This window comes from Vombatus ursinus, unplaced genomic scaffold, assembly GCF_900497805.2.
Source record: "Vombatus ursinus unplaced genomic scaffold, bare-nosed wombat genome assembly UNPS02014941.1, whole genome shotgun sequence".
NCBI lineage: Eukaryota > Metazoa > Chordata > Mammalia > Diprotodontia > Vombatidae > Vombatus > Vombatus ursinus.
Genome location: NW_020954719.1, coordinates 3941053 through 3966914, shown reverse-complemented (window position 1 = coordinate 3966914; position 25862 = coordinate 3941053). Strand labels below are relative to the sequence as shown.

At 37.4% G+C, this 25862-nt stretch overlaps 1 pseudogene; it reads left to right on the top strand.

Moving 5' to 3' along the window:
* The first annotated feature begins 1197 nt into the window (after positions 1-1197).
* Positions 1198-24080, top strand: LOC114029701 (annotated as a pseudogene).
* The last annotated feature ends 1782 nt before the right edge of the window (positions 24081-25862 follow it).

The following is a 25862-nucleotide window of genomic DNA, read 5'->3' as shown; positions in this document are numbered from 1 at the left end:
AGAAAATTTGACTTTCAAATACAAGACTCAAGAGAAGCATGCAAAGGTAAACAGGAAAAAGAAATCATAAGGGACTTATTAAAGTTGAACTGTTTACATCCCTACATGTAACACATGAGACCTTTTTCAGTATTAGGGTAGTTGGAGGGAATAGATAGATATAGATAGACAAAGGGCACAGGGTGAGTTGAATATGAATGGATGATATCTAAAAATAAAATTAAGGGGGTGAGAGAGGATTGTACTGGGAGAAGGAGAAAGGGAGAGGTAAAATGGGGTAAATTATCTTACATAAAAGAGGCAAGAAAAAGCTTTTACAGTGTAGGGGAAGAGGGGGGAGGTGAGAGTGAATGGGTGAATCTTTCTCAGGGGAGGGGGTAATCAGAAGCAAACACTTTTGAGGAGGGACAGGGTCAAAGGAGAGAATAGAATAAATGGGGGGGAGGGATAGGATGGAGGGAAATATAGTTAGCCTTTCACAACATGACTATTATGGAAGTGTTTTGCATGACTACACGTGTACAACCTATATCAAATTGTTTGCCTTCTCAATGAGAGTAGGTGGGGAGGGAGGAAGGGAGAGAATTTGGAACTCAAAGTTTTAAAAATGAATGTTAAAAGTTGTTTTTACATGCAACTGGGAAATAAGATATATAGGCAAAGGAGTATAGATATCTATCCTGCCCTACAGGAAAATAGAAAGGGAAGGGGATAAGAGAAGGTGGGGTTTGATAGAGGGAGGGCAGATTGAGGGAACAGGTATTTAGAATGCATATTATCTTGGGGTGGGGGAGGGGAGAGATGGGGAGAAAATTTGGAACTCAAAATCTTGTAAAAGTAAATGATGAAAACTAAAAATAGATAAATTAATTAATAAAAAAAAATTTGAGCTCTTACATGAGTTCTTTTTGGGGGCCTGAGACCAATTCACATTTTCCTCTGAGGTTTCACATGTAACTGTCTTGACATTGTTTTTTTCTTCTGAGTTTGTGTTTTGTTTTGATCTTCTCTGTAACCATAGTAATTTTCTATGGCCAGGTTCTTTTCTTTCTTTCTTTTTTTTTTTTTTTTGGCTCATTTTTCCAGCCTATCTCATGATTTTTAATTTTGTATTCAAGTTTGACTCTGCTCCTCGGATGTTGGGGACACTGTTTCAAGCTTCTTATACGTGGGGCATGAGACCTTCCCACTGGCCTGATGGGGCTCAACCTACTCAGTAAATTGCTGGCTTACCCAGACGCTGGTCTGTGTTCCCTTTTTAGTCAGGTGAGATAGCCCTTTCCTGATGACCTTTTATGTTATCTTGGTCTAGAAAATTATTTCATGCTATCATTTTGTTGGTTCTGATACTTCAGAATTCATTTTGAGGTATTACTTTATAGTTGTTTGGAGGTGAATTTAGGAGAGTTTCAGTGTGTTCCTGCCTTACTCTGCCATCTTGACTCCACCTACCAGAGGGTCCAACTTTGAAGAATTACATCATCCCACTTAGGTTTTGTTCTACCTCTGATTGGTGATAACATTGACCCTCTCCCTCCATTGCAGGGCAAGAGGTTTGGTCTTACTGCAAGTGGTACCTATTCAAGAAGTAGGATTGTAGTACCAGTTACATTTGCTACCATGGCAGCCATCATCAAGACCAGGCATGAGGCATCTGTGGCCTCGAGGCCACATGTGGCCCTCTAGCTTCTCAAGTGAAGCCTTTTAAATGAATCCAAACTTCACAGTACAAATCCCCTTGATGAAAGGATTTGTTCTGTAAAACTTGGTCTCAGTCAAAAGGCCACACCCAAGGACTTAGGCCACATGTGGCCTTGAGACCGCAGGTTCCCCACTCCTAATGAAGACTATTATACAACATCTGTAGTATAGGGGAATTCAGGATGATGATAAGCATTATTTCACACAGAGAAAGCTTGAACAAATTCTATTGCTTCTCACAAGAGGAGGAAAAACATCTGCTAACAGAGACAATCTCAATGTGTAGCCTCTGTGCCTGCAGTGGAAAAGTACATAGAGAGATATTGGTATCCATGTTCCAGTCAAAAGCTCAGAGGCTCTCAGGGCTTGAGAAATAGTATGATACCAATGGAAGATTGCTCTATTATCCCTACTACCAATAAAATCTATTTTATAAATTACCTAATAAAGAGATTGGAATGCAGAACAGGTAAGTAGAAATGAAGAAAAAGGAAGTAAGAAAGTTAACCCTAATGGTGTAATTCTAGTAAGAGGCCAAAAATGGAGGGGTGGGAGCCATACCAGTCAAACTGTGTTTTACTGGCTCACAATCTAACCCAATCCCTGCCAATTTTAGCCTCCAATCATCTGGATCAAAAATTTTCTCATTTAGGCACATATATATAAGGAGGATAGTGACTCCTCACTCTCTCTTACCTACTATGTCCAATTTATTGCCAAGGCCTGTCAATTTTCCCTTGCTACACCCCTTAACCTCTGATACTACCACTACCCTGGTGCAGACCCTCATCATCTGATGCTTGGACTACTGCAATAGCCTCCTGGTAGCTCTGTCTGCCACAAGCTTCTTCCCACTCTCCACTACCCAAGCTCCATTTATCAGCTAAAATGATTTCATAAAACACCCATACAATGATGTCAGTCAACCCTTCTCAATAAGTTCTAGTGGCTCTCTATTACCTCTAAGATCAAATATAAAATCCTCTTGTGTTCAAAGCCCTTCATAACCTAATCCCACTCCTCTTCCCCATACACACCTTTCTAAGCTACTTATACTTTATTCCATGCCATATACTCTAAGATCTAGTGATATTGGTCTCTTTGCTGTTCCATGAAAAAGACTCCATCTCTCAGCTCCAGGCTGAGGGATGGAATGCTCTCCTTCCTCATCTTCACTTATTGGCTTCCCCGACTTTCTTCAGGTCTCAACTAATATGCCACATTCTATAGGAAACCTTTCACAATCTCTCTTATTTCTAGTGTTTTCTCTCTATTAATTATTTCCTATTTATCCTATGTATAGTTTGTTTGTACACATTTGTTTGCTTATTGTCCCATCCATTAGATTCTAAACTCCTTGAGGGCAGGGATTGTCTTTTTAAAAATTCTTTTTGTATTCTCTTTTTCTATTCTCATCACTTAATACCTAACATAATGTGTGCTTAATAAATGCTTATTGAGGGACAGTAATGAATTAGTGCTGAATGTATTGGAAGATGCAGCAGAATAGGACCAGGATTATGGCTATGCTTATTTTGCAGAGAGCCATGGTTTGGAAGGTACTCAGATTCACCTATCAGGTATTACTACAGGTAGAAAACAGATGTACTTAATAGGTGGCTGAAAAGGGTGAATCCTGGTACCAAATGAGTCCCCATGGAAGGTGTAGGAAACTGGCCAATGAACTCCTAGTTAGCTTTATACAGGTTAACAAGATATATGGGGGCAGAGCCAAGATGGCAGAGTAAAAGGAGGCAGAGCCAAGATGGTGGAGTAAAAGCAGTGACTTGCTTGAGCTCTCCCCCAAATGCCTCCAAATACTTAAAAAACAGCTCTAAACAAATTCTAAAGCAGCAGAACCCACAAAAAGACAGAAAGAAACAAATTTCCAGCCAAAGAGAGCCTGGATGGTTGATCAGAAAGGTATATCACGCCGGGCTGGGAGAGGAGCACAGTGTGGTGTGGGCGTGCAGGCTGCAGAGACCCTGGATCAGGCCTCAGAGGACTGAATCATGGGCAGCTGTGGTGGTTTTCAGACTTCTCAATACAGGAATGCCAAAGACAACTTGGAAGGTCAGTGGGAAAAGTCTGTATCAGCGGGGAGAGAGAGAAGCCGGTAGTCTCAGCTCCAGTCCCTGAGCTCGGTGGGGGCAGCGGCTGCCTCCTGAGCTTCTGGCCCACAGACTGAGGGGGAATTGAGTGTCTGATAAGAGGGGGATTGCAGGGATCTCTCTGCTGGTGCAGGATTCTCTTGCTTTGCCCATGCTTGGATCTGGGTCACAGTTCTTGGTGGTGGTCCTGGGGTAAGGAGGAGAGCTGGCGTGGTGGAGTTTATAGTGACTGTGGAGAGGAAACCCTCCTCACAGTTCCAAGACAGAAAAGAGTGCTCATAGACCAGAGCACAGGCCAGGAAAGGAATAAACACCTTGCCCTTGATCATAGCACCTTGGAAGAACTGAAAATTTACAGGTCCCTAGAAGTATCTCTGAAAACAGCTGCACAAAAACCCTGAAGCTTGGGACAGTACATTCTCCACACTGGAAACAGACTCCTACCTTAACAAAGAGTTTATAATTCAAGTAATTGACTGGGATCATGAGCAAGCAGTGCAAAAAGAGTCAGACTATATTATCTTACTTTGATGACAAAGAAGATCAAAACATACAACCAGAAGAAGACAATGAAGCCAAAGGTCCTATATCCAAAGCCTCCAAGAAAAATAGGAATTGGTCCCAGGCCATGGAAGAGCTCAAAAAGGATTTTGAGAAGCAAGTAAGAGAAGTAGAGGAAAAACTGAGAGTGATGCTAAAGGAGTCCCAAAAAAGTACTGAAGAAAATAACCCCTTAAAAATAGCCTAACCCAAATGGCAAAAGAGGTCCAAAAAGCCAATGAGGAGAAGAATGCCCTAAAAAGCAAAACTGGCCAAATGGAAAAGGAAGTCCAAAAGCTTACTGAAGAAAATACTTCCTTAAAAATTAGAATGGAGAAATTGGAAGCTAGGGACAATTTGAGAAATCAAAGCACTGTAACACTAATCAAAAGGAATGAAAAAATAGAGGAGAATGTGAAATATCTCATTGGAAAAATAACTGACCTGGAAAATAGATTCAGGAGAGAGAACTTAAAAATTATTGGATTGTCTGAAAGCCATGATCAAAAAAAGAGCCTAGACATCATCTTTCAAGAAATTATCAAGGAAAACTGCCCTGATATTTTAGAACCAGAGGGCCAAATAGAAATTGAAAGAATCCACTGATCACCTCCTGAAAGAGATCCCCAAAGGAAAACTCCTAGGAACATTGTAGTCAAATTCCAGAATTCCCAGGTCAAGGAGAAGATATTGCAAGCAGCCAGAAGGAAACAATTCAAGTATTGTGGAAACACAATCAGAATAACACAAGATTTAGCAGCTTCTATGTTAAGGGTCCAGAGGGCATGGAGTATGATATTCCAGAGAGCAAAGGAATTAGGACTACAACCTAGAATCATCTACCCAGCAAAACTGAGTACAATCCTTCAGGGTGAAAAATGGTCTTTCAGTGAAATAGAGGACTTTCAAGCATTCCTGTGGAAAAGACCATAGCTGAATAGAAAATTTGACCTTCAAATGCAAGACTCAAGTGAAAAATGGGAGAGGTAAACAGGAAAGTGAAATCATAAGAGACTTATTAAGGTTGAACTGTTTACATTCCTGCAGGAAAAGATGATATTTGTAACTCATGAGGCCTTTGTCAGTATTAGGGTAGTGGGAGGGAAAAAATTATATGTTTGTATAGATAGATAGATAGAGGACACAGAGCGAGTTGAAGATGAAGGGGTGGTATCTGGAAAATAAAATTAAGGGGTGGGAGAAGATTATACTGGGAGAAGGAGAAAGGGAGAAGTAGAATGAGGTAAAGTATCTCACATGAAACAGACAAGAAAAGGCTTTTACAGTGGAGGGGAAATGGAGGAAGGTGAGAGGGAATGAATGAATCTTATTCTCATAGGATTTGGCTTAAGGAGGGAATAACATACACAATGGGGTATGGAAATCTATCTTACCCTACAGGAAAATAAGGGGGGAAAGGGACAAGAGAGCAGGGGGTTGATAGAGGGGAGGGCAGATTGAGGGAGGGGATAATCAAAAGCAAACACTTCTGAGGAGGGACAGGGTCAAAAGAGAGAATAGAATAAATGGGGGGTAGGATAGGATGAAGGGAAATATACTTAGTTTTTCACAACAGGATAACTATGGAAGTGTTTTGCATGACTACACATCTATATCCTATATCAAGATGCTTGCCTCTTCAATGAGGGTGGGTGGGGAGGGAGGAAGAGAGAAAATTTGTAACCCAAAGTTTTAAAAACACATGTTAAAAATTAAAAAAAAAATCCAAGACATATGACAAGGACTAGTGATATTATTGGTAACATCATCATCTATGTTGTGTATCTGAAGATCCTGGTGCTGCTCTTAGACATTATGATTTTATATTAAAAGATTCAGTTAACTGCCCCTGACACTACCCTCTGTTCTTTAAAGAAGAAATTTATATTTTTATGTTTTTATTAGTGGCATTAAACCTCTCCATCAATACTGTATATGACGTAAGTTTTTGAAATTATTTTAAGGGTGGAAGTGACTTAGAAGATTTTATGCCCTTGCCACCAAGAACTGGGATGTAATGGGCACTTATTTGTTTGACACACTAAGGCTTCCATACCAATAATACTGAAGGCAGGATTATAGCTATGGCTTCCTTTTCATCCCTGATTTCTTGTTTTTTCTTCCCTTTGCTCTTTGACAGATAGATTAGGACTAATGCCCTACATATTAAACTTTCCCTTTAAAGGGGATGGATAAGACTTTTGACTTCCTCTTTGCCTGAAGTACAAAAACTTAAGTCTTGCTGGGGCAATTGATATTAAAGGTTTTACCTGAGCTCCTAAAATCTGTGGAGGATGTTTTTCTAACCTGGAATGCCAAGGTGGTGTGACTTTGGAGGAAGAGGGCAACAATGTTTTTTTTTAATCTTTTTTTTTAACTGGAAGTTGTTTTTGTTTAATTTATTGTTATTAGAAAAGTTTTGTTGCATTTTACAGCAAAAAATGTTTCATTGCATTTTAGGTCCCAAACCTGAATCATTGGACTGAATTAGCTTACACCTAGCTCAGAATAATCTGCCTTTCCTACTCTATGGGGTATGTATCCAACAAAATTAACATTAGAATGTATATGCCCGTAGGTATAAACTCCAACCATATTTGCAAATTTTATTATTTTGTTTCTTTAGAAAATATTAGGCACATGTTAAGTACATGGAAAGATTTGACATAATGGTAAGTATTGTTCACTGTAGACTTAATTATTCTGAGCATTGTAGGATCACTCTTAGGTGACAGTATTGTTTAATTGACTTGAAACCATTTAAACATACTTAAGGAATGTTATCCTTAAGTATTTATTTATCAGAAAAAGGGTCAACTTATTTTGTATATATTTGTATTTATACATGCATTAGGAATAGGGATAAATCAGGACTCTTGATTTCGTTAGTTCAGGTCACTCTCAGGTCAGGAAACTTCTTCTGCCAGAGTTAACTAGTGCATTACCCTTAAGTGACTTGCCTAGAGTCACACAGCTAGTGTGTATCAGATATAGAACTTGATCCCAGAGGCCTTCCAGACCTCTGTCAACCATATTCCTTTTCATAGCATTTACTTTCAAAAAAATTAGGATGTTCAGAACAGGCCCAAGTCACCTGAATACTCTGGTTAGAAACAAAGTAATTGGAGCCTAGTTCTGTTTTGTTGGTTTTCAGATATGGAGCCATGGTTAAGAGGGATCACCAGGACATTTATATTGTGCTGACAGAGCTGAAATTCTTGGACTGGTATTGAAATGAAAGCATTGCCAAGAATATTGTAAACAATCAAGAATGAAGTATCTGAAGACAATTAGATACTGTCATCATTCTGACCACCAATGCCTATTAGCAATACAGTGGAGTCATTCTCATGACCCACTAGATAGTTTCCAGTAAATCAAAGTTTTGGGTTCCTGGGGGATTATGGTCACAAAGCTGAAACTTAAAGGAACTGACATAAGGATTTATGACTTAATTTGACTAAATATAGGAAGTCTCATCTGATCTGTACACAGAAAGGATTGACAGATTGATAGCTCTTTCTCAAATGTACAGGTTCTTAGTTGGTGGAGAGACATGTATGATTAATTATGATAATGAACAAGACTCTAGTATGTTAACTAATTATGCAACTCCAAAATGTTTGGCATCCCAACTTTTCAGAGGGCTGAGCAACCCAAGATTGAGCAAATAATAGGTCTGTGATTTCCATAGTTATCCAGGTCTATACATGCACTATACTGATTATTTCTACTTGTGTCTACTCTGTACTACTTGGAATGCACAATTTGTTGAAACCTATTTGAGATGGGAATTGGGGACTGATTATTACTCATGAACAAGTAATTCCTAATAAATATAGATAATATTTGTTGTTCATTTGTTCAGTTGTGTCAGACTCTTTGTGACCCCAAGGACCAAAGCATGCCAGGCCCTTATATCCTCCACTATCTCCTGAAGTCTCTCCAAGCTTATGTTCATTATTTCCATGACACTATCTATCCATTTCATCCTCTTCCATCCCCTTTTCCTTTTTCCTTCAGTCTTTTCCAACATCAGCATATTTTTCAGCGAGTCCTGTCTTATTATGTGGTCACAGTTTTTAAGCTTCAGTTTCAGTATTTGTCCTTCCAATGAATAGTCTGAATTAATTTAAGTATTGACTGATTTGATCCCCTTGTTGTCCAAAGGACTCTTAAAAGTCCTCTCCAACACCTCAATTCAAAAGCATTGATTCTGTAGTGTTCAGCTTTCCTTATAGTCTACTTCTCAGAGCTATACATTACTGTCGGAAAAAAGATAGCTTTGACTATATGGACCTTTGTCAGTAAGGTGATGTCTGTTTTTAGTATGTTGTCCAGATTTCTCATAGCTTTTCTTCCAAAGAGCAAGTGTCTTTTAATTTAATTGCTGTGGCCTTTGGCCATTGGCAATGATCTTTGAGCCCAATAGTATAAAATCTGATACTGCTTCCATTTCTTCTCCCTCTATTTGCCAGGAAGTGATGGGACAATTGCCATAAAAAACTTAAGTTTTTTTTTAAATGTTAAACTTCAAGCCAGCTTTTACACTCTCCTCTTTCACTCTCATGAAAGAGAAATAAACTTGCATTAATTCACTGCACTTTGTACATACTACCTAACACTATTACTAATATACATATGTATATAGTTTATTTTCGTATTCAATAACACATGAAGCAGCATAGTACATTGAATACAGATAGCAGAATTGATTAAAAATTAGAATCCAATGATATGTTGTTTAAAAGAAACGGATTTAAGGAGGAAAGACACATACAGAATTAAAATGAAAGGGTGGAGTAGAATTTATTATGCTTCAGCTGATGCAAAAAAGGCAGGAGTAGCAATTATGAATTCAGACAAAGTTATGGCTAAAATTAATTTAATTAAAAGAGACAAAATGGTAACTACATTTTGATAAAAAGTACCATAGACAATGAAGCAATATCAACACTGATCCTATATGCACCCAATACTATAGCATATACATTTAAAAAAGAAAAGTTAAATGAATTACAGGTGGAGACAAATAGTAGTACTATAGTAGCAGAAGACTTTAATCTTCCCCTCTCAGAACTAGATAAATCTAATAAAAAAAATAAGAAAGAAGGAAGTGAATGGAATTTTAGACAAACTGGATATGATAGATATCCTGAAAGAATTGAATGGAAACAGAAAATAATATCACTTTTGCTCAGTGGTTCATGGTACCAAGATTGACCATATATTAGTACATAAAATTTTTATTGTTAAAAGCAGAAATATTAAAAGTATCCTTTTGAGATCATAATGAAATAAAAAGTATATTTAATAAGGAACCAAGGAAACATAGATTAAAAACTAATTGGAGTTTAAACAACCTATCTTAAAGAATGGGTTAAAGAACAAATCATAGAAACAATAATTTCATTAAAGAGAATGACAATAATAAGACAACATCTCAAAACCTATGGATATGGTGAAAGCAGTGATTAGAGAAAAAATATATCTCTATATTTAGAGATTTATTATTAAATTATTGCCTATTAAAATATTGTCCATTAATAAAATAGACAAAGACCAGACTAATGAATTGCATACGCAATCAAAAAACTAGAAAAAGAACAGATTAAAAATCCCCAATTAAACACTGAATTGGAAATACTAAAAATTAAATGTGATATGAATAAAATTGAGAGTTAAAAAACCCACTGAATTAATAAATAAAGCCAAGGGTTGGTTTTATGAAAAATAAATAGATGGTTAATTTGATGTAAAAAAAAGAGAGAAGAAAATTGAGTCACTAGTATTAAAAATGAAAAGGTGAATATACCACTAATAAAGATGAAAATAAAGCAATTGTAAGGAGTCATTTTGCCCAATTATATGCCAACATATTCAACAATTTAAGTGAAATGAATGAATATTTACAAAAATATAAATTACCTAGATTAGCAGAAGAGGAAATAGAATAACTAAATAGGCCTATTTTAGAAAAAAGAAATTGAACAGGCCATAAGTGAGATTTCTAAGAGAAAAGCACCAGGACCAGATGGATTTACAAGTGAATTCTATCAAACATTTAAGGATCACCTAATTCTAATACTAAATAAAGTATTGGGAACAATAGGTAAAGAAGGGATTTTTTTTCAAACAGTTTTTATGAAACAAATGATACTGATACCTAAACCAGGAAGAAATGCAGATCAGAACGACTCTGAGGTACCACATCACACCTATCAGATTGGCCAACATGACAAAACAGGCCAATGACAAATGTTGGAGAAGATGTGGGAAAATTGGAACATTCTTGGTGGGGTTGTGAAATGATCTAACCATTTTGGAGAGCAATTTGGAACTATGCTCAAAAGGCTATAAAAATGTGCATACTCAGCAATACACTTTTAGATCTGTATCACAAGGAGATCATAAAAATGGGAAAAGGACTCCCATGTACAAAAACATTTAAAGCAGCTCTTTTTGTGTGGCAAGAATTGGAAATTGAGGGGATGCTCATCAACAGGGAAATGGCTGAACAAGTTGACGTATATGAATGTAATGGAATACTATTGTGCAATAAGAGATGGGCAGGAACACTTCAAAAAAAACTTAGCAAGACTTCCATGAATTGATGCAGAGTGAAATGAACAGAACCAGGAGAACATTGTACACAGTAACAGCCATATTACGGGATGACTGACTTTGACAGACTTGGCTCTTCACAGCAATGCAAGAATCTAAGACAACTCCAAAAGATTCATGATGGAAATTGCTATCCACACCCAGAGAAAGAAAAATGGAGTTTGAATGCGTGTGAAAGTATACTATTTGCTTTCCTTTTCCTTTGTTGTTTTGTTTTATTGCTTCATTCTCATGGTTCCTCCCATTAGTTTTAATTGTTCTTAACATCATGACTAATGGGAAAATATACTTAACATGAATGTATATGTAGAGCCTATATCAGATTGTACAACATCTTTAGGGGAGGAGAAGTGGGAGGGGGAGATAATTTAAAACTCAAAATCTTACAGAAGTGAATGTTGAAAACTAAATATAAATAAATTAATAAAAAGAAATTATTTTGATGAAAATATGGGTCCTACACTGTGAAAGAATATTAGAAAAGGACTTCATAGAAAGTTCTGTCTTTACTATGTGCCCCAAGTGAATAAGCATGGTAAAAGAAATTTTTAACTTATTGTCTTAAACACTATTATTTTAAAATATAGATTACCTGATAATTTTCTTCAAGTTAATATTATATTCCAAAGTTATTAAGCTTGAAATTGCTTTAACTGTATTATTTATAAATCAGAATGCGAAGTATATTGAAAGTGCTAATTCTTAGATGGAAAGCAACCACTGTGGCTACCTGAACTATTTCAGTATTTAAAAATCACAATAACTGGCATTTCTATACTGTGTCAAGGTTTGCAAAGAATGTTACATAAATTATTTTATTTGATTCTTACAACATCCTTATGGGCTAAGTACCACAGGTATTTTTATATCCATTTTATAAATGAGGAAACAGGTTTGGAGATGACCAGTGCCTTGTCCAATGTCATCCCACTAGAAAATGGCAGAGACAGGATTTTAGACCAGGTCTCTCCTCAGTCCAAATCCAGCTTTCTTTCCACTATATCACACCAACTTTGTCTACGTACAAAACTTCTTGTTTGTTGACTATAAAAAATAATTCAGTACAGCAAAACAGCATCATAAAGATGTCAACAAAGTTTCAGAATACTTCAAAATTATGCATGATTCTTTGAAATAAATAAAAGCAGAGATTACCTTGTTTGGTGGCCCCTTCATAATTAATACTTAATTAACCCAAAATGAGGTAGATATATAGGGAGATATAACCTCACTGCAGATGTTTGCTATTCTTGGAGAAGATCCAGTACATAGCCCAAATCAAAGAGGGATTGCCAATAGTTGTAAAGTTCTCTAAATGCCCCTGTTGACAAATGACATTTTGTTTACTGCACAATGAGCCCTAGAACACTGCAGAGACCTTTACATGTATTCTATAGCTTCTAGTTAGTTTGCTCTAATTGTGCACATAAGAAAAACTAAATTGGGTGAAGAATGTTTAGTGTCCATACTATGATAGTCAATCTATCAGCATCTGTGTGTGTTACAAATTATGAATTTGACTAAGAATTGAATAGGAGGAGAATGGGTTGAAATGCCTTTGATAAATTGTAAAATTCTTTTAATGGTTCTATGATTTTCCCTGAAACAAAGGCATATCTTTTTTTTTTTTTAGCATGGGTGTTCTTCCAGTGATTTTGAATAGCTACAAGTTTGGGAACACTACAGTATCTAAAGGATTGAAGTTGAGGGTCACCCAAAAGGCAATGGAGAGATGTAAGGTGGACATGGAGAGGCTGTACCATATTATAAATAAGGAATTAAGAAGAAATGGTATAAAAATGCAAACTAATGTATGATTGAAAAAAAGGGCTAATCACATAGTAAGAGTGAGGGATAACTAACTGATCATTTGCATGATTCATTGTTAACCCCACAACATCAAAAGAATAGAAGGAAGTTCCCCTTGACACTCTTGGGGTGTGGTTATAGATGGACAAAAGGAATCACAGAGAATTCACATGGATGGATTGAGATTTGCATTATGGGAGGGAAAACCCACATTGTTGAGATCATGAATCCATTGAAGTTATTGGCATATTTCTACTCTTTCCAATGAAGCAGATCACAATTCTTTTATACTTTAATTGGATTTATGATTCGCTGTGGTTAAAAAATAATCATCTAGAGGTCAACAGGTTGGTGTCTAGTCTTTCTACACTTAGCTAGACTGGTTTTCACATGACAGTCCTTACAGATCTTATATTCAAAACCTTTCCATTTTAGTAGAACCTACAACAACTTGAGTTCCACTGCCATACATTTGAGAATCCAGGCTTATCTCTCTACCACTGAACCACTACATGAAATTTCCTTAACAAGTTTACACCAACTGTTCTACAAGGTAAGTGAATATTTTATAGCAAAAATTGACAAGTATTTTTCTGTAATCCAAAGACAGCCTTATACATAAGCTGAGCTGTATACTTAGGATGCATATTAAAGGACAGAATCAGTTTCTATCCCCAAGGAATTTATAACATAGACAAAGTGGACAAACATATATCAATAGACATATAATAATTTTTCTGGAACAGACCTTCAATTCAGTTGTTGTAAGGAACTACCAGTGAGGAAATGCCTTCCACCAATGCAAATCAGTAGCTGCTTGGCAACTATAAGTGATATCCAGGGCACTTAGATGTTAAATGACTTTCTTAGGATCATATAACCAGAATGTGTATAGGAGGCATTTGAACACATCTTCTGACTTTAGAGCCACTATAACTTTCCACTATGCCACTCCAACTCTCATATAATCATAACCCTTACAATACATCCTATGAGAAAAAAATCCATAGATTATATTAATGGTTTGGGAAGGTAATGTGGTATAGTGGAAAGATTACTGAATTTGAAGTCACAGAATGTGGCTTTGAACCCTAGCTCTGCTATTTACTACCTGAGTAATCTTGGGTAAGTTCTTTCTCTGAGACTTGGGCCATCTATAAAATGAAGGTGTCAGACTCAATGTCCTTGGAGGTCTCTTTCAGCTTTATATCTATTATCTTATGAAATTAGGCAGGGTTAAGCTTGTAGTAGGTAGTGAAGGAACTGATTTAATTGTGAGTGAAACAGGAAAGGGGAACACTGAAGAAAGGCATTAGCTGTTGTCTGCTAATGATAATAAACTAACAGTACTGACTCTCTCTTTAATTATTTTTTTTGCTACATTCTTGTAATTCACTAGTCAAACATAACAGTTACCACATACAAACAGGAAGGATTAGGTAGTGGGTATAACAGATTGCAAGTTTCCCAGTAATTCTTTCAGCTCCCACTGATATAAATTTTCTATACCTTGGCTAGGAGACAGAAAATTTGTCAATAATACTTATTACTGAGTTACTCACATCCAGATCAGCAAGTCTAAGTCCCTTCTCCCTACATTTCTGGAAAAAAAGTGGTTTTGTCCATATATAACTATATTAACATATAGATGTGATAGATTTATACTCTAAGGCCCAAATTGATAGTGGTTCTGCACTTAGAAGGATAGTTCTGAAATGGCTCATCCTTATGCCTTTAGTTAGAGAGGAAAACTGTTTAATGGGCTCAGGTTGAGTTCTGAGCCATCACTAGGAAAACACTCTTTGTGGCCCCCATTTTGCCTTCAAAAGGATACCCGGCAATATAAAAACAGGGTTGACCAAAGTTGTTTATGAAAAATAACATAAAATTCATAAAATGTATTCACTAACCAAATAAATTTAAGAAAAATAGAAAGGGAGGTAAGTCTGGGGCAAGGCAGAGCAGGGTCCATCCTTTCTCTTTTCTCCTACTCCAATGATGTATTGTAATGTGAAGGTGACCTTGAATGTTTAAAGCCTATGTCTTGAGCATAAATTCTAGCAGAGTTTACTAAGTTTCAAAGGCTTTGAGTACAGGATCAGAGACAATCTGCAGTATGTGCTGCCCAAGGACCAGCCCTGGGATTAGGAGAAGTTGTGAATTCTCCAATATGTACATTGGTGGAGGGCACACTTACACTGATAAAATCACTAGTCTCTTAAAATATTAGAGTATATATTGTCACCAGGAGCTTAAACATTCAAGATGAAACAAAACAATCTAGAAATATGAAATATCCAGTAAAGGAATTAGTTTAGTAATTAGATAAAAATTGTAGGACCACACCATGTAGACTGTAGTAACTCTTCCCAACCTAGTCCTTAGACTCCTCAAATGGGGCATATATATTTCAAGTCTAACAAAATTAATCCCATTAATGAGCTATCATTGATCATATACTTGGCTATTGTCTGGTATTTGCTGTATGATTACCCTGAAATTTATCACAGGAGAAGTACAATATGGGATAGTCATAGCATTTGAAACAGCAGTGACATACAAGTATTATATTATACCATGATAAAATGCAAGAAATTTACACTATCGTATGGTGAATCACAAATATAATCACTATGGAGAAAAGTCCATTAGCACCAGTGTACCCCAGTGCCTCCCCTCATTTATTTAACTGTTGGAACCACAAAGGGGACAACTAGAGCCAAACAATGATGCAACATTTATTATATGATCACCTTCTCTCAACTGTGTTCTATGCTGAGACTACCAGGTGTGTCTTATAGGTCAACAAATGGTCAGGAGTAAATAGCTATCTTTCCTTCTTACTGTACTGAGATGATTCAGAACGGTTACACAAAGCTCTATTGGCTAAGTATCCTCATGTATAACGTTACCCACACAAATTTCTATTTCCAAGCACTCTAAAGCATTATGTAAAAATAAATTTATACCATTTTCCTTTTATCCTTTCAGCACACTCAATCAACTAGAAGGGAATTCATATGCTCTTATTCCTTCAGTTTAAAATGCTGAATTCTACATCCATATAAACAAGTCATATTTAATATGTATTCCATGGAGCTTGCTCATTACTCTCAAAGAGAACGTTAAAAAACAAATACCCAATCCAATAACATTAGAAGTACTGTTTGATTTGGAAGGACCACAAGTATGTCTGGCTTTGGCCAACATTAAAACTGCCATATTGCTGGGTGATATTACCCGCTTGTTCATAACCATCTGACCAAATGCCATCCATGGCTGAATCAATAAAAAAAAAAAAAGATCAAAATAGACATGGACTCACAGAACTCACGCTTTAGGAAGCCCACCAGTAACCCAGAGTACCAAATAAGAAGATGTATTAGCTTATGTAAACAAGTTGATTTGCTGTTTGTCCATAGGTATCCTTTTTAAAAATGTATTTATTCATATATGACATCCTTTTCTTTTTAAATTTTGAGCCCCAAATTCTCTCCCTTCCTTTCACACCCCTCCTCAACCCACTGAGAAGGTAAGAAATATATTGCTTATACATGTGAAATCATGCAAACCATATTTCTATATTTCCCAAAAAAGCAAGAAAATAATGAAAGTGAGAAAATTATACTTCAATTTGCACTCAGAGTTCATCAATTCTTTCTCTGGAAGTGGATAGCATTTTTTCATCATGAGATTTTTGGAATTATCTTGGATCATTGTATTGATCACAGTAGCCAAGTCTTTCACAGTTCATCATCATTACAACATTGCTATTACTGTGCACAGTAATCTCCTGGTTTTTCTCATTTCATTTTGCATCAGTTCACATAGATCTTGCCATGTTTTTCTGAAACCATCCCCCTTGTCATTTCCCATAGCACTATAGGACTCCATCACAATCATTTGCCACAGCCTATTTAGCCATTCCTCAAATGATGAGCATTCCTTCAATTTCCAACTCTTTACCACAAAAAAACCTGCTACAAATGTTCATGTACATATAAGTCCTTTTACTCTCCTTCTAAAAAATCTCTTTGAAATATAGACCTAGAGTAATGGCACAGATGGGTCAAAGGGTATTTACAGTTTTATAGCCTTTTGGAACTAGTTCCAAACTGTTCTCCAGAATGGATGGACCTGTTCATTGCTCTAGCAACAGTTCATTAGTTTACCTATTTTTCCTCATTCCCCCAGCATTTGTCATTTCTCATAGGTGTGAGGTGGTACCTCAGAGTTCTTTTAATTTTTCTGTTTCTAATCAATTATGATTTAGAGCATTTTATATGACTACAGATAGTTTTGATTTCTTCTGAAAACTACATATTTATATTCTTTGACCATTTATTAATTGGAGACTGCCTCTTCGCTTTTATAAATTTGACTCAGTTCTATATTCAATATATATTTGAGAAATTAAGTCTTTATTTGGAGAAATTTGCTGTAATATTTTTGATATTATTTCATTGTCTATGGTATCTAAGAATAATCTTAGTTTATTCCTTTTAATTAGGTCTATTTTTACTTTTGCTTTGCTTGAAACCATGATAGCCATCTGTAACTTATTTTTTTTTTTTAGTTCAGCTCAAGCATGTCAGATTCTCCAACCCTTTATTTGAAACCTGTGCATGTTTTTCTGTTTCAAGTGTTTCTCTTGTAAGCAAAACATTCCTGGATTCTGGTGTCTACTCCATTCTGCTATCCACTTCCATTTTATGAGTGAACCCATCCCATTCATACTCACAGTTATGATTACTCACTGTGTATTTCCCTCCATCCCATTTCTTCTGTTTTTTGTGTTCTCTTTTTATCCTGTCCCTCCTCAAAAGTCTATTTTGCTTCTAACCACTTTCTCCCTTAATCTGCCCTTCCTTTTATCATCTCCCCCTTTCTCTTATCCCTTTCCCTTCTCATTTCCTTATTGGGTAAGTTACATTTCTATACACAACTTAGTGTGTGTGTGTGTTTGTGTGTGTGTGTGTGTGTGTTTATTCTTCCCTTTTTGAACCAATTCAGGTGAGAGTGAGATTCTGGCACTTCCCTCCATTACCCCATTTTCCCCTCCATTATAAAAGCTTGTCCTTGAGCACCACTTTTATGTTAGAAAAATTTCCCCGTTCTACCTCTCTCTTCCCCCTTCTCCCAATATATCCCTCTTTCTCACCCCTTCATTTTTTTTGGAGATCATTCCAACAGAACTGACTCATATCCATGTCCTCTCTCTATGTAAACTCCTTTTAATTGCCCTGATGATGATAAAGTTTTTAGGAGTTATATGTATCATCTTTCCATACAGGAATGAAAACAGTTTAACTTTATTAAGTCCCTTATGATTACTCTTTCCTGTTTACCCTTTTATGCTTCTCTTGAGTCTTGTGTTTGTGTCAAATTTGTGTTGAATTTTCTATTCAGCTCTGGTCTTTTTATCAGGAATGCTTGAAAATCCTCTATTTCATTGAATATCCATTTTTTACTCATAAGGATTATACTCATTTTTTTTTTGCCAGATTAGTTATTCTTGGTTGCAATCCTAGCTCCTTTGCCTTTCAGATTATCATGTTCTAATCCCTTTAAAATTTGGAAGTGACTAAGCCTTATGTGATCCCAATTGTGGCTCAACAATATCTGAAGTGTTTTTTCTGCCTGCTTGAAGTATTTTCTCTTTGACCTGGAAGTTCTGGAATTCGGCTATAATATTCCTAGGAGTTTCATTTTAGGATCTTTTTCAGGAGGTGATCAGTGGATTCTTTCAATTTCCATTTTGCCTTCTAAGTCTGAGGTATCAGGGCAGTTTTCCTTGATAACTTTTTGAAAGATAATATCTAGGCTCTTTCTTTGATTATGACTTTCAGATAATTCTTAAATTATCTCTTCTGGATCTATTTTTCCAGGTCAGTTGTTTTTCCAATGAGATATTTCACATTGTCTTCTATTTTTCATTCTTTTTTGGGGGGGGGGTTGTTGTTTTGTTGTTGGGTTTTTTTTAGTGAGGCAGTTGGGGTTAAGTGACTTGCCCAGGGTCACACAACTAGTAAGTATTACATTCTTTAGGTTTTGATTTATTGTGTCTTGATGTCTCTTAAAGTCATTAACTTTCACTTGCCTAATTCCAATTTTTAAGGAATTATTTTCTTCAGTGAGATTTTGTACCTCTTTTTCCATTTGACCAACTCTATTTTTTAAGGAGTTCTTTTCTTCAGTGAATTTTTGTGCCTCTTTTATCATTAGGACAATTTTGATTTTTTGGTTATTTTCTTCAGTATTATTTTTGCGCCTCTTTTACCAAGCTGTTAATTCACTTTTAATAATTTTCTTGCATCACACTCATTTCTTTTTCCAATTTTTCCTCTACCACTCTTTTCTCTTTCTTTAACTCTTCCAGGAATCCTTCTTGGAACTGGGTCCAATTAGCATTTTCCTTTGATGCTTTGCTTGCAGCTGTTTTATCATTGTTGTCTTCTGAGTTTATGTCTTGGTCTTCCCTTGCTTTTTACAATCCAATTCTTTTCTTGTTGTTTGCTTATTTTTCAGCCTATTTCTTGACTTTGAACTTTAGGTTAAAGTTAGGTTCTGCTCACCTGGGGACAAGGTGGCATTGTCCCAAGTTTAAGGCTTTATTGTGCTGCTGTTTTCAGAGGTACTTCTGAGAGTCTGCAAGTTTTTGGTGCTTTCAAGGTGGTGTGATCCTGGAAGAGGTATGGTCACTGAACAGTCTGTGCTGGTATGTGCTCTTGTCTTTACCTAGGAAGTATTCCTGCTCCCCTGCAACCATGAGTACTAGCACTCTTTTTTCATTGGAACTGTGACCACTTCCTTTGTGACCAATCACAAGCACCCTCTCCCCCCTGCAATTGCAAACTAGAACTGCGTATGGGCAATAGAGTTGTCAATCAGTGTCAGATATGTCCAATGACAGCAAATGGTCCCTTGTAATCTCTTTCTGATCAGTTGTCCAACCCCTTTCCTGTCTCTGGGCTCCATACCAAAATTTATGGGATGCAGCCAAAGCAGTACTTATGGGAAAATTTATTTTTTCTAAATTCTTCTATCAACAAAATAGAGAAAGAAGAGATCGATGAATTGGGCAGGCAGCTAAAAAAAAACTAGAAAAAGAAAAAATAAAAAATCCCCATGTGAGTACCAAATTGGAAATCCTGAAAATCAAAGTAAGATTAACAAGATTAAAAGAAAAAAATGTGTTTCCTGTAAACAACATATTGGAGGGTTATGGTTTTTAATCCATTCTGCTATTCACTTCTGTTTTATGGGAAAATTCATTCCATTCACATTCACAGTTATGATTACTATCTGTGTCTTTCTCTCCATTGTATTTCCTCCCTGTTTATGTTTTTCTTTCTCCTTTCTCCCTTTCCCTCCTCACTGGTGTTTTGGTTTTGACCACTACCTCCCTCAATCCTACCTCCCTTCTATTAGCCCCCTCCCTTTTCTTTCCCCTTTTCCCTCCTACTGCCTATAGAGCAAGTTAGATTTCTATACCTAACTGATTGTTATTCCCTCCTTGAGCCAAATCTGATGAGAGTAAGGTTCAAACAATGCTTATCTCCCTCCCTTCTTTTCCTCTACTGTAATGGGTTTGTGTGCCTTTTCCTGTAACATAAATTACCCTTGAGTGCCTCCTCCTTTCCTTTTCTCTTAGTACATTCCCTTAGTTAGATCAGATTAATCCACTTACTTAGATCCATTTAACCCACTTGATTAGATTTTTTATCAAATTACATCAAAGTCAACTTATACCTGCCTCCCCTCTATGTATAGTCCTTTAACGTGGTATAATAATACAGTTCTCAAGAGTTACAAGTGTTATTTTCCTTTGTAGGGATGTAAACAGTTTGCCCTTATTAATAACACATTGGGTTTTTTTTTCTGTCCTGTTTACCTTTTTATGTCTCTCTTGAGTCTTGTATTTGAAGATCAAATTTTCTGTTGAGCTCTGATCTTCTTATTAGGAAGGTTGGAAGTCCTTTATTTCGTTGAATCGCTATCTCCTCCCCTGAAATATTATGCTCATTTTAGCTGAATAATTGATCCTTGGTTGTAATCCAAACTTCTTTGCCTTACATTATATTGTATTCCATGCCCTATTATCTTTTAATGTAGAAACTGCAATGTCCTGCATAATCCTGACTGTGGTTCCATGATATTTAAATTGTTTGTTTTGAGCTGCTTGGAATATTTTCTCTTTGACCTTGTAATTTTGGAATTTGGCTACTATATTCCTTGATGTTTTCAATTTGGGATCTCTTTCAGGAGGTGATCAGTGGATTCTATGGCTATTTTATCCTCTGGTTCTAGGACCTCAGGGCAGTTTTCCTTGATGATTTCTTGAAAGATACTGTCCAGGTTCTTTTTTTATCATGATTTTCAGGTAGACCAATAATTTTTAAATTGTCTCTCCTGGATCTATTTTCCAAGTCAGTTGTTTTACCAATAAGGTATTATACATTTTCATCTACTTTTTCATTCTTTTGTTTTTGTTTGACTGATTCTTGCTCTCTCACAGAGTCATTAGCTTCCACTTGCCCAATTCTAATTTTTAACAAATTGTTTTCTTCTATTAGATTTTGTATCTCCTTCTCCATTTGACTAATTATGCTTTTTAAGGAGTTGTTTTCTTCAGTGTACTTTTTTCCAGTTGGCCAATTGTATTTTTAGGGACTTGATTTCTACAGTTAATTTTTGTCCTTCCTTTTCCAAGCTATTGACTCTCTCTTGTATACCTCTCATTGCATACCTCTCATTTCTTTTCCTGATTTTTCTTCTACCTCTCTTATTTGACTTTTAAATCCTTCTTGAGCTCTTCCAAGGAGGCTTTTTGGGCTTCAGACCAGTTCATATTCCCTTTTGAGGTTTCAGATGTGGGATTGTTGACAATGTTGTCCTCTTCAGAATTTCTGCCTTCATCTTCACTATTCCCATAATAAGAAGAATCTATAGTTTGTTTCTTTTTTCTCATAGTGTTTGCTTATTTCCTGGCCTTTTAAAAAAAATTGAGCTCTCTTGCTTGGGAGCAGGGGGCACTAACCCAAGCTTCTTGTGCTGGGAGCCCAGGGCCTGGTCACTGGCTTTCTGTGTTGGGGCTTCAGATGCTGGCAGTTGCAGGCTGTAGGGTTCTGGCAGCTTACCTGGTGTTGAGCTGGAATCAGCAATACTGGAGCTCTAGGGGTAGGCGTGAGTAGTCTGACCCCTGGAGGTTGCCTGCTCACCTGGGCCTTTTGCTTCTTCAGCTTCTTCCAGATGGATGTTTTGCTGCTGTGGGATGTTTCTCTGCCTGGGGGGAACCCTTGGAGCACTTCCCAGAGTTTTGCGGAGGCACTGGAAGACTTGGTTGCTGTAGAACACCAAAGCACATGGTGGTTTTTTGAGCTAGTTTCCACTGGCTCCCCTGCCCTTACCGAGACACTCAGGGGTTCTCTGGTTGGTGTTTGCCTGCTCCACCATTTGGGGTTCAGGATCTCCCCCTGCTATGAGGAGGTTGGGTTTTCCACTAGTTTGCTGGGACACCTCCCAATCTGTACTGCTCCCTTTCCCTCAGGGCAAGAGGGGCCTTTCCTGTTATTCTCTCAAGCTACCTGGGCTACCAGACTGCTGCACCCCGTCTTCCTGCTGGTTCAATTGTTCCAGAGTTTTTTCCTGGGGCAATATTTTCTGGGCTTTCAGAGGTTAATAAGGGAGGATAAGAGCGACTTACTTCTTACTCTACCATCTTGGCTCCTAGAAGTTGAGTTATCTCTCTTTTGCTTCTGCAAAGAAACTACTGTCAATTCACTTTTTTTCTAATGTGTCAATTGAGGTTTTTGTTTTTTTCATTGAAATATCTAAATTCTAATCTTCACAGCAGGATCTGAAGCTACTGCTGCTTGAGGCTGCCGCCATCAGTTAAGGCAAATCTATGGTCAGCAATAACACCATGGCAACCATATCATCCTCCAGAAATGGCAAAATCAGCAGCACCACCAAGATGCAAACTTTGAAGAGGCGTAAACTCATGATAAACTTTCTCCACTCATGAAGTGCTGTTACTTTTATTGAGATGTAAACTGTCCCTTCTGCTGTTACACCTGCTGTCACCCTAGTCGACAATGGTCCAGGATCAGTGGTGTTGCCTCTGGGCAAGGGGAATACTATCAATGCTGTTTTGCCTTCAGCTTCTAATGCTGCTATCCAGACTTCTTTCTTCGGCACTGTTATGTCCTCTTTCTCACTCACTGTTATTTTCTCCTCCAGCATTGGAAGTGTGGGACCTACTGTGACACTAGTGAAGCCGCCAATTCACACAGCAGAACCTACTGTAGCTTCTGCTGCAGCTACCCACAATGGGAACAATACTGTGATCAATTCAACTATCAGTCTGGGGGGTTTTCTTGCTACTGCTGCTGCTTCTATAGCTACTGTGATTCTGGAGTTTCCCTTAAGGTATCCCTTGTGAACAGATACCTGTCTTCAGTATGCCAGCCACAGCAAACACCCAAGTCATCAAATTAGAGCCCTGTAAAACTATAGTACAGGCAGTGCCTCAACAGCGAACACTGACAACAGTGGCTATACCACCATAGTGGGTAACGTGATCATTGGACAAACTATGCAAGATGGCATCCCCAATCCTCATGGGATACTATACCTTTCTCCAGCTCCTGAAGCCCCTATATGGATGGCTAAAGGTATTGTCAATACAGTTGCACAAAGTCTTTCAAGGACTCCAACAGCTACTACAGTTGGTATCTGAGCAACACTATCTCCTACAGTTTTAGCACCCTGTCTAGCTCAACCAACTCAGAATCCTAAAAAATATTCAAAATTTGTAGCTACTCCCAGGTATGGTTCTCATACAAAATGAAAATGGACAGTTGTGAATGCTTCTTCAATAGACCTTGACATAGACGTAGGTACAGGCCCACATTTATTCCTAGACTCAGAATACCATGACACCATTCCCTGAAACTCTCATAAGTGCTCCTACTATTCAGATATTAGTGCAGGCTCCCAGAACACCAATAATTGCCTAGCAAGTAACACTAACAACCACAATTAAATGTCTCAAGCACAGACAATGGTATAGCCAACTACAACATTATAGTTATAGTACATCCTTAGATTGTTCTGGCGGGTACCACACCTGCATTAGGAACACTCTTCACTATATTGTCTGGAATTCCTCAGATGACTTCACAAGGAGCCACAGTAGTTTCTACTGCTGCCACAGAAACTAACAAAAATGTGAAGAGATGCAAGAATACCTCATCTTTCCCACACCTTCTTTCTGAGCCTCCCAAACACTGACCAAACTCTGGCAATGTGTGGGTCAACCTCATCATCTATGTATACTTCCCTGGAAAGTATACCGCCAAAGTAAGTGAACTTATCCATAATACTCAAAATTTCTCCATTTTCTGTAACTGATGGCTCCATGTATGGTGCTCGCTGATAAAGGACTTCCATTTTCTTGGTGTTCACTGTCAGGCCAAAATTAGCATAAGCAGCAGAAAATCTAGCCATACTCTGTTGCATTTCAGCTTCAGAGGCTGCATTGAGTGCACAATCATCTATGAACAAAAAATTGATACACCAACTCTCCCTTCAAATTAGTCTTGACTTTTTCAAGTTAAATAATTTGCCATCAGTGTGGTAGCTGATCTTAATGTTGTTTTCAACTGCATTGAAGGCATCTGATAACATTACTGTAAACATCATGCTAAAAAGCATGAGAACAACCATGCAACCCTGCTTCACTCCACTGGTAACTGGGAAAGTGTGAGACAATTATCCATCACTGTCCAGAAACCATGCAAGCATGCCAACATAAAACAGGTGTACAATATCGATAAACTTTGGGCATCAAATTTTGCCATGATCTTCCACAAACCTTCATGACTGATAGTATCAAAGGCCTTGGTCATATTGATAAACATTATGTAACTGACCTCTGGTCTGCTTCTGGCATTTCTCCTAGAGTTGCTGGGCAACAAACATCGTGTTTACTATTCCTCAGCCCTTCATGAAGCCACACTGGCTCACGAGTAGATGATTATCTTCCAGGTGAAAGATCAGCCAATTAAGGACGACTCTGGCAAGAATCTTGCCAGCAATGACTAAGAAAGAGACCTCCCTATGATTGTCACAGAACAACCTATTTCCTTTTCCTTTAAAGAGATGAACAATGGTGGCATCCTTAAATTCCTGGGGGATAACCTCCTCTTGCCATATAAGTGGGGAGATTTCAGTCAGCTTTTGTATGAGCAGTGGATCCCATGCCTTGTAAAAATCTCTGCTAGAATGGAATAAGCACCAGGTGCTTTGCCATGCAGGAGGAGTCTAATTGCCTTCAAAACTTCTTCTTTGGTTGTGAGTTTGTCTAGAAATGGATTAACTTCAACCTGAGGTATATGCTCAATGGCTTCAGTATTGGGCAATTATGGTCTGTTGAGAACACTATGGAAGTGTTTAGCCCATCTTTCCAGACCATATTTTTATCATTAATCAGTGTGGCTCTATCAGTACCGAGTAGCTGAGATGCACCATAGGTCTTTGGCCCATTAATAACCTTCAAGGTATTATAAAAGCACTTTGAATTATTAATATCAGCATAAAACTGAATCTCATCTGCCTTCTTATCAAGCCAAGAATCCTGCATCTCTCTAAGCTTCACTTGTACTTTACTTTTGATGGAGTTAAGTGTTGCCTTCTTAGAGACAAACAAATTATCCTTCTGGTAAACCCTGTGGAGTTCTCATTTTTCATTTAATAGCTTCTGAATTTCCCCATCATTTTCATCAAACCAATCCTGATGTTTGGGAGTGTTCTGGCTCAGATGAATAAATGCAGAGCTATATACCAAATCTTTAAAGGTTGCCCATTCCTTTTGTGCTCCATTGCCACCAACCATGTGTTGGCTCAGCTTTCCCTCCAAGTCAGCAAAATTGTTCCTGCATGGAGAAACTCTCTAATCTGTTGACATTGAGTGTTCTGATGGTTATCTTGCCTTGGGGCCACTGCTTTCATTGAATATGAATGTTTAGCTTGGAGAGGATAAGTCTATGATCAGTCCAGCACTTTGCACCACAC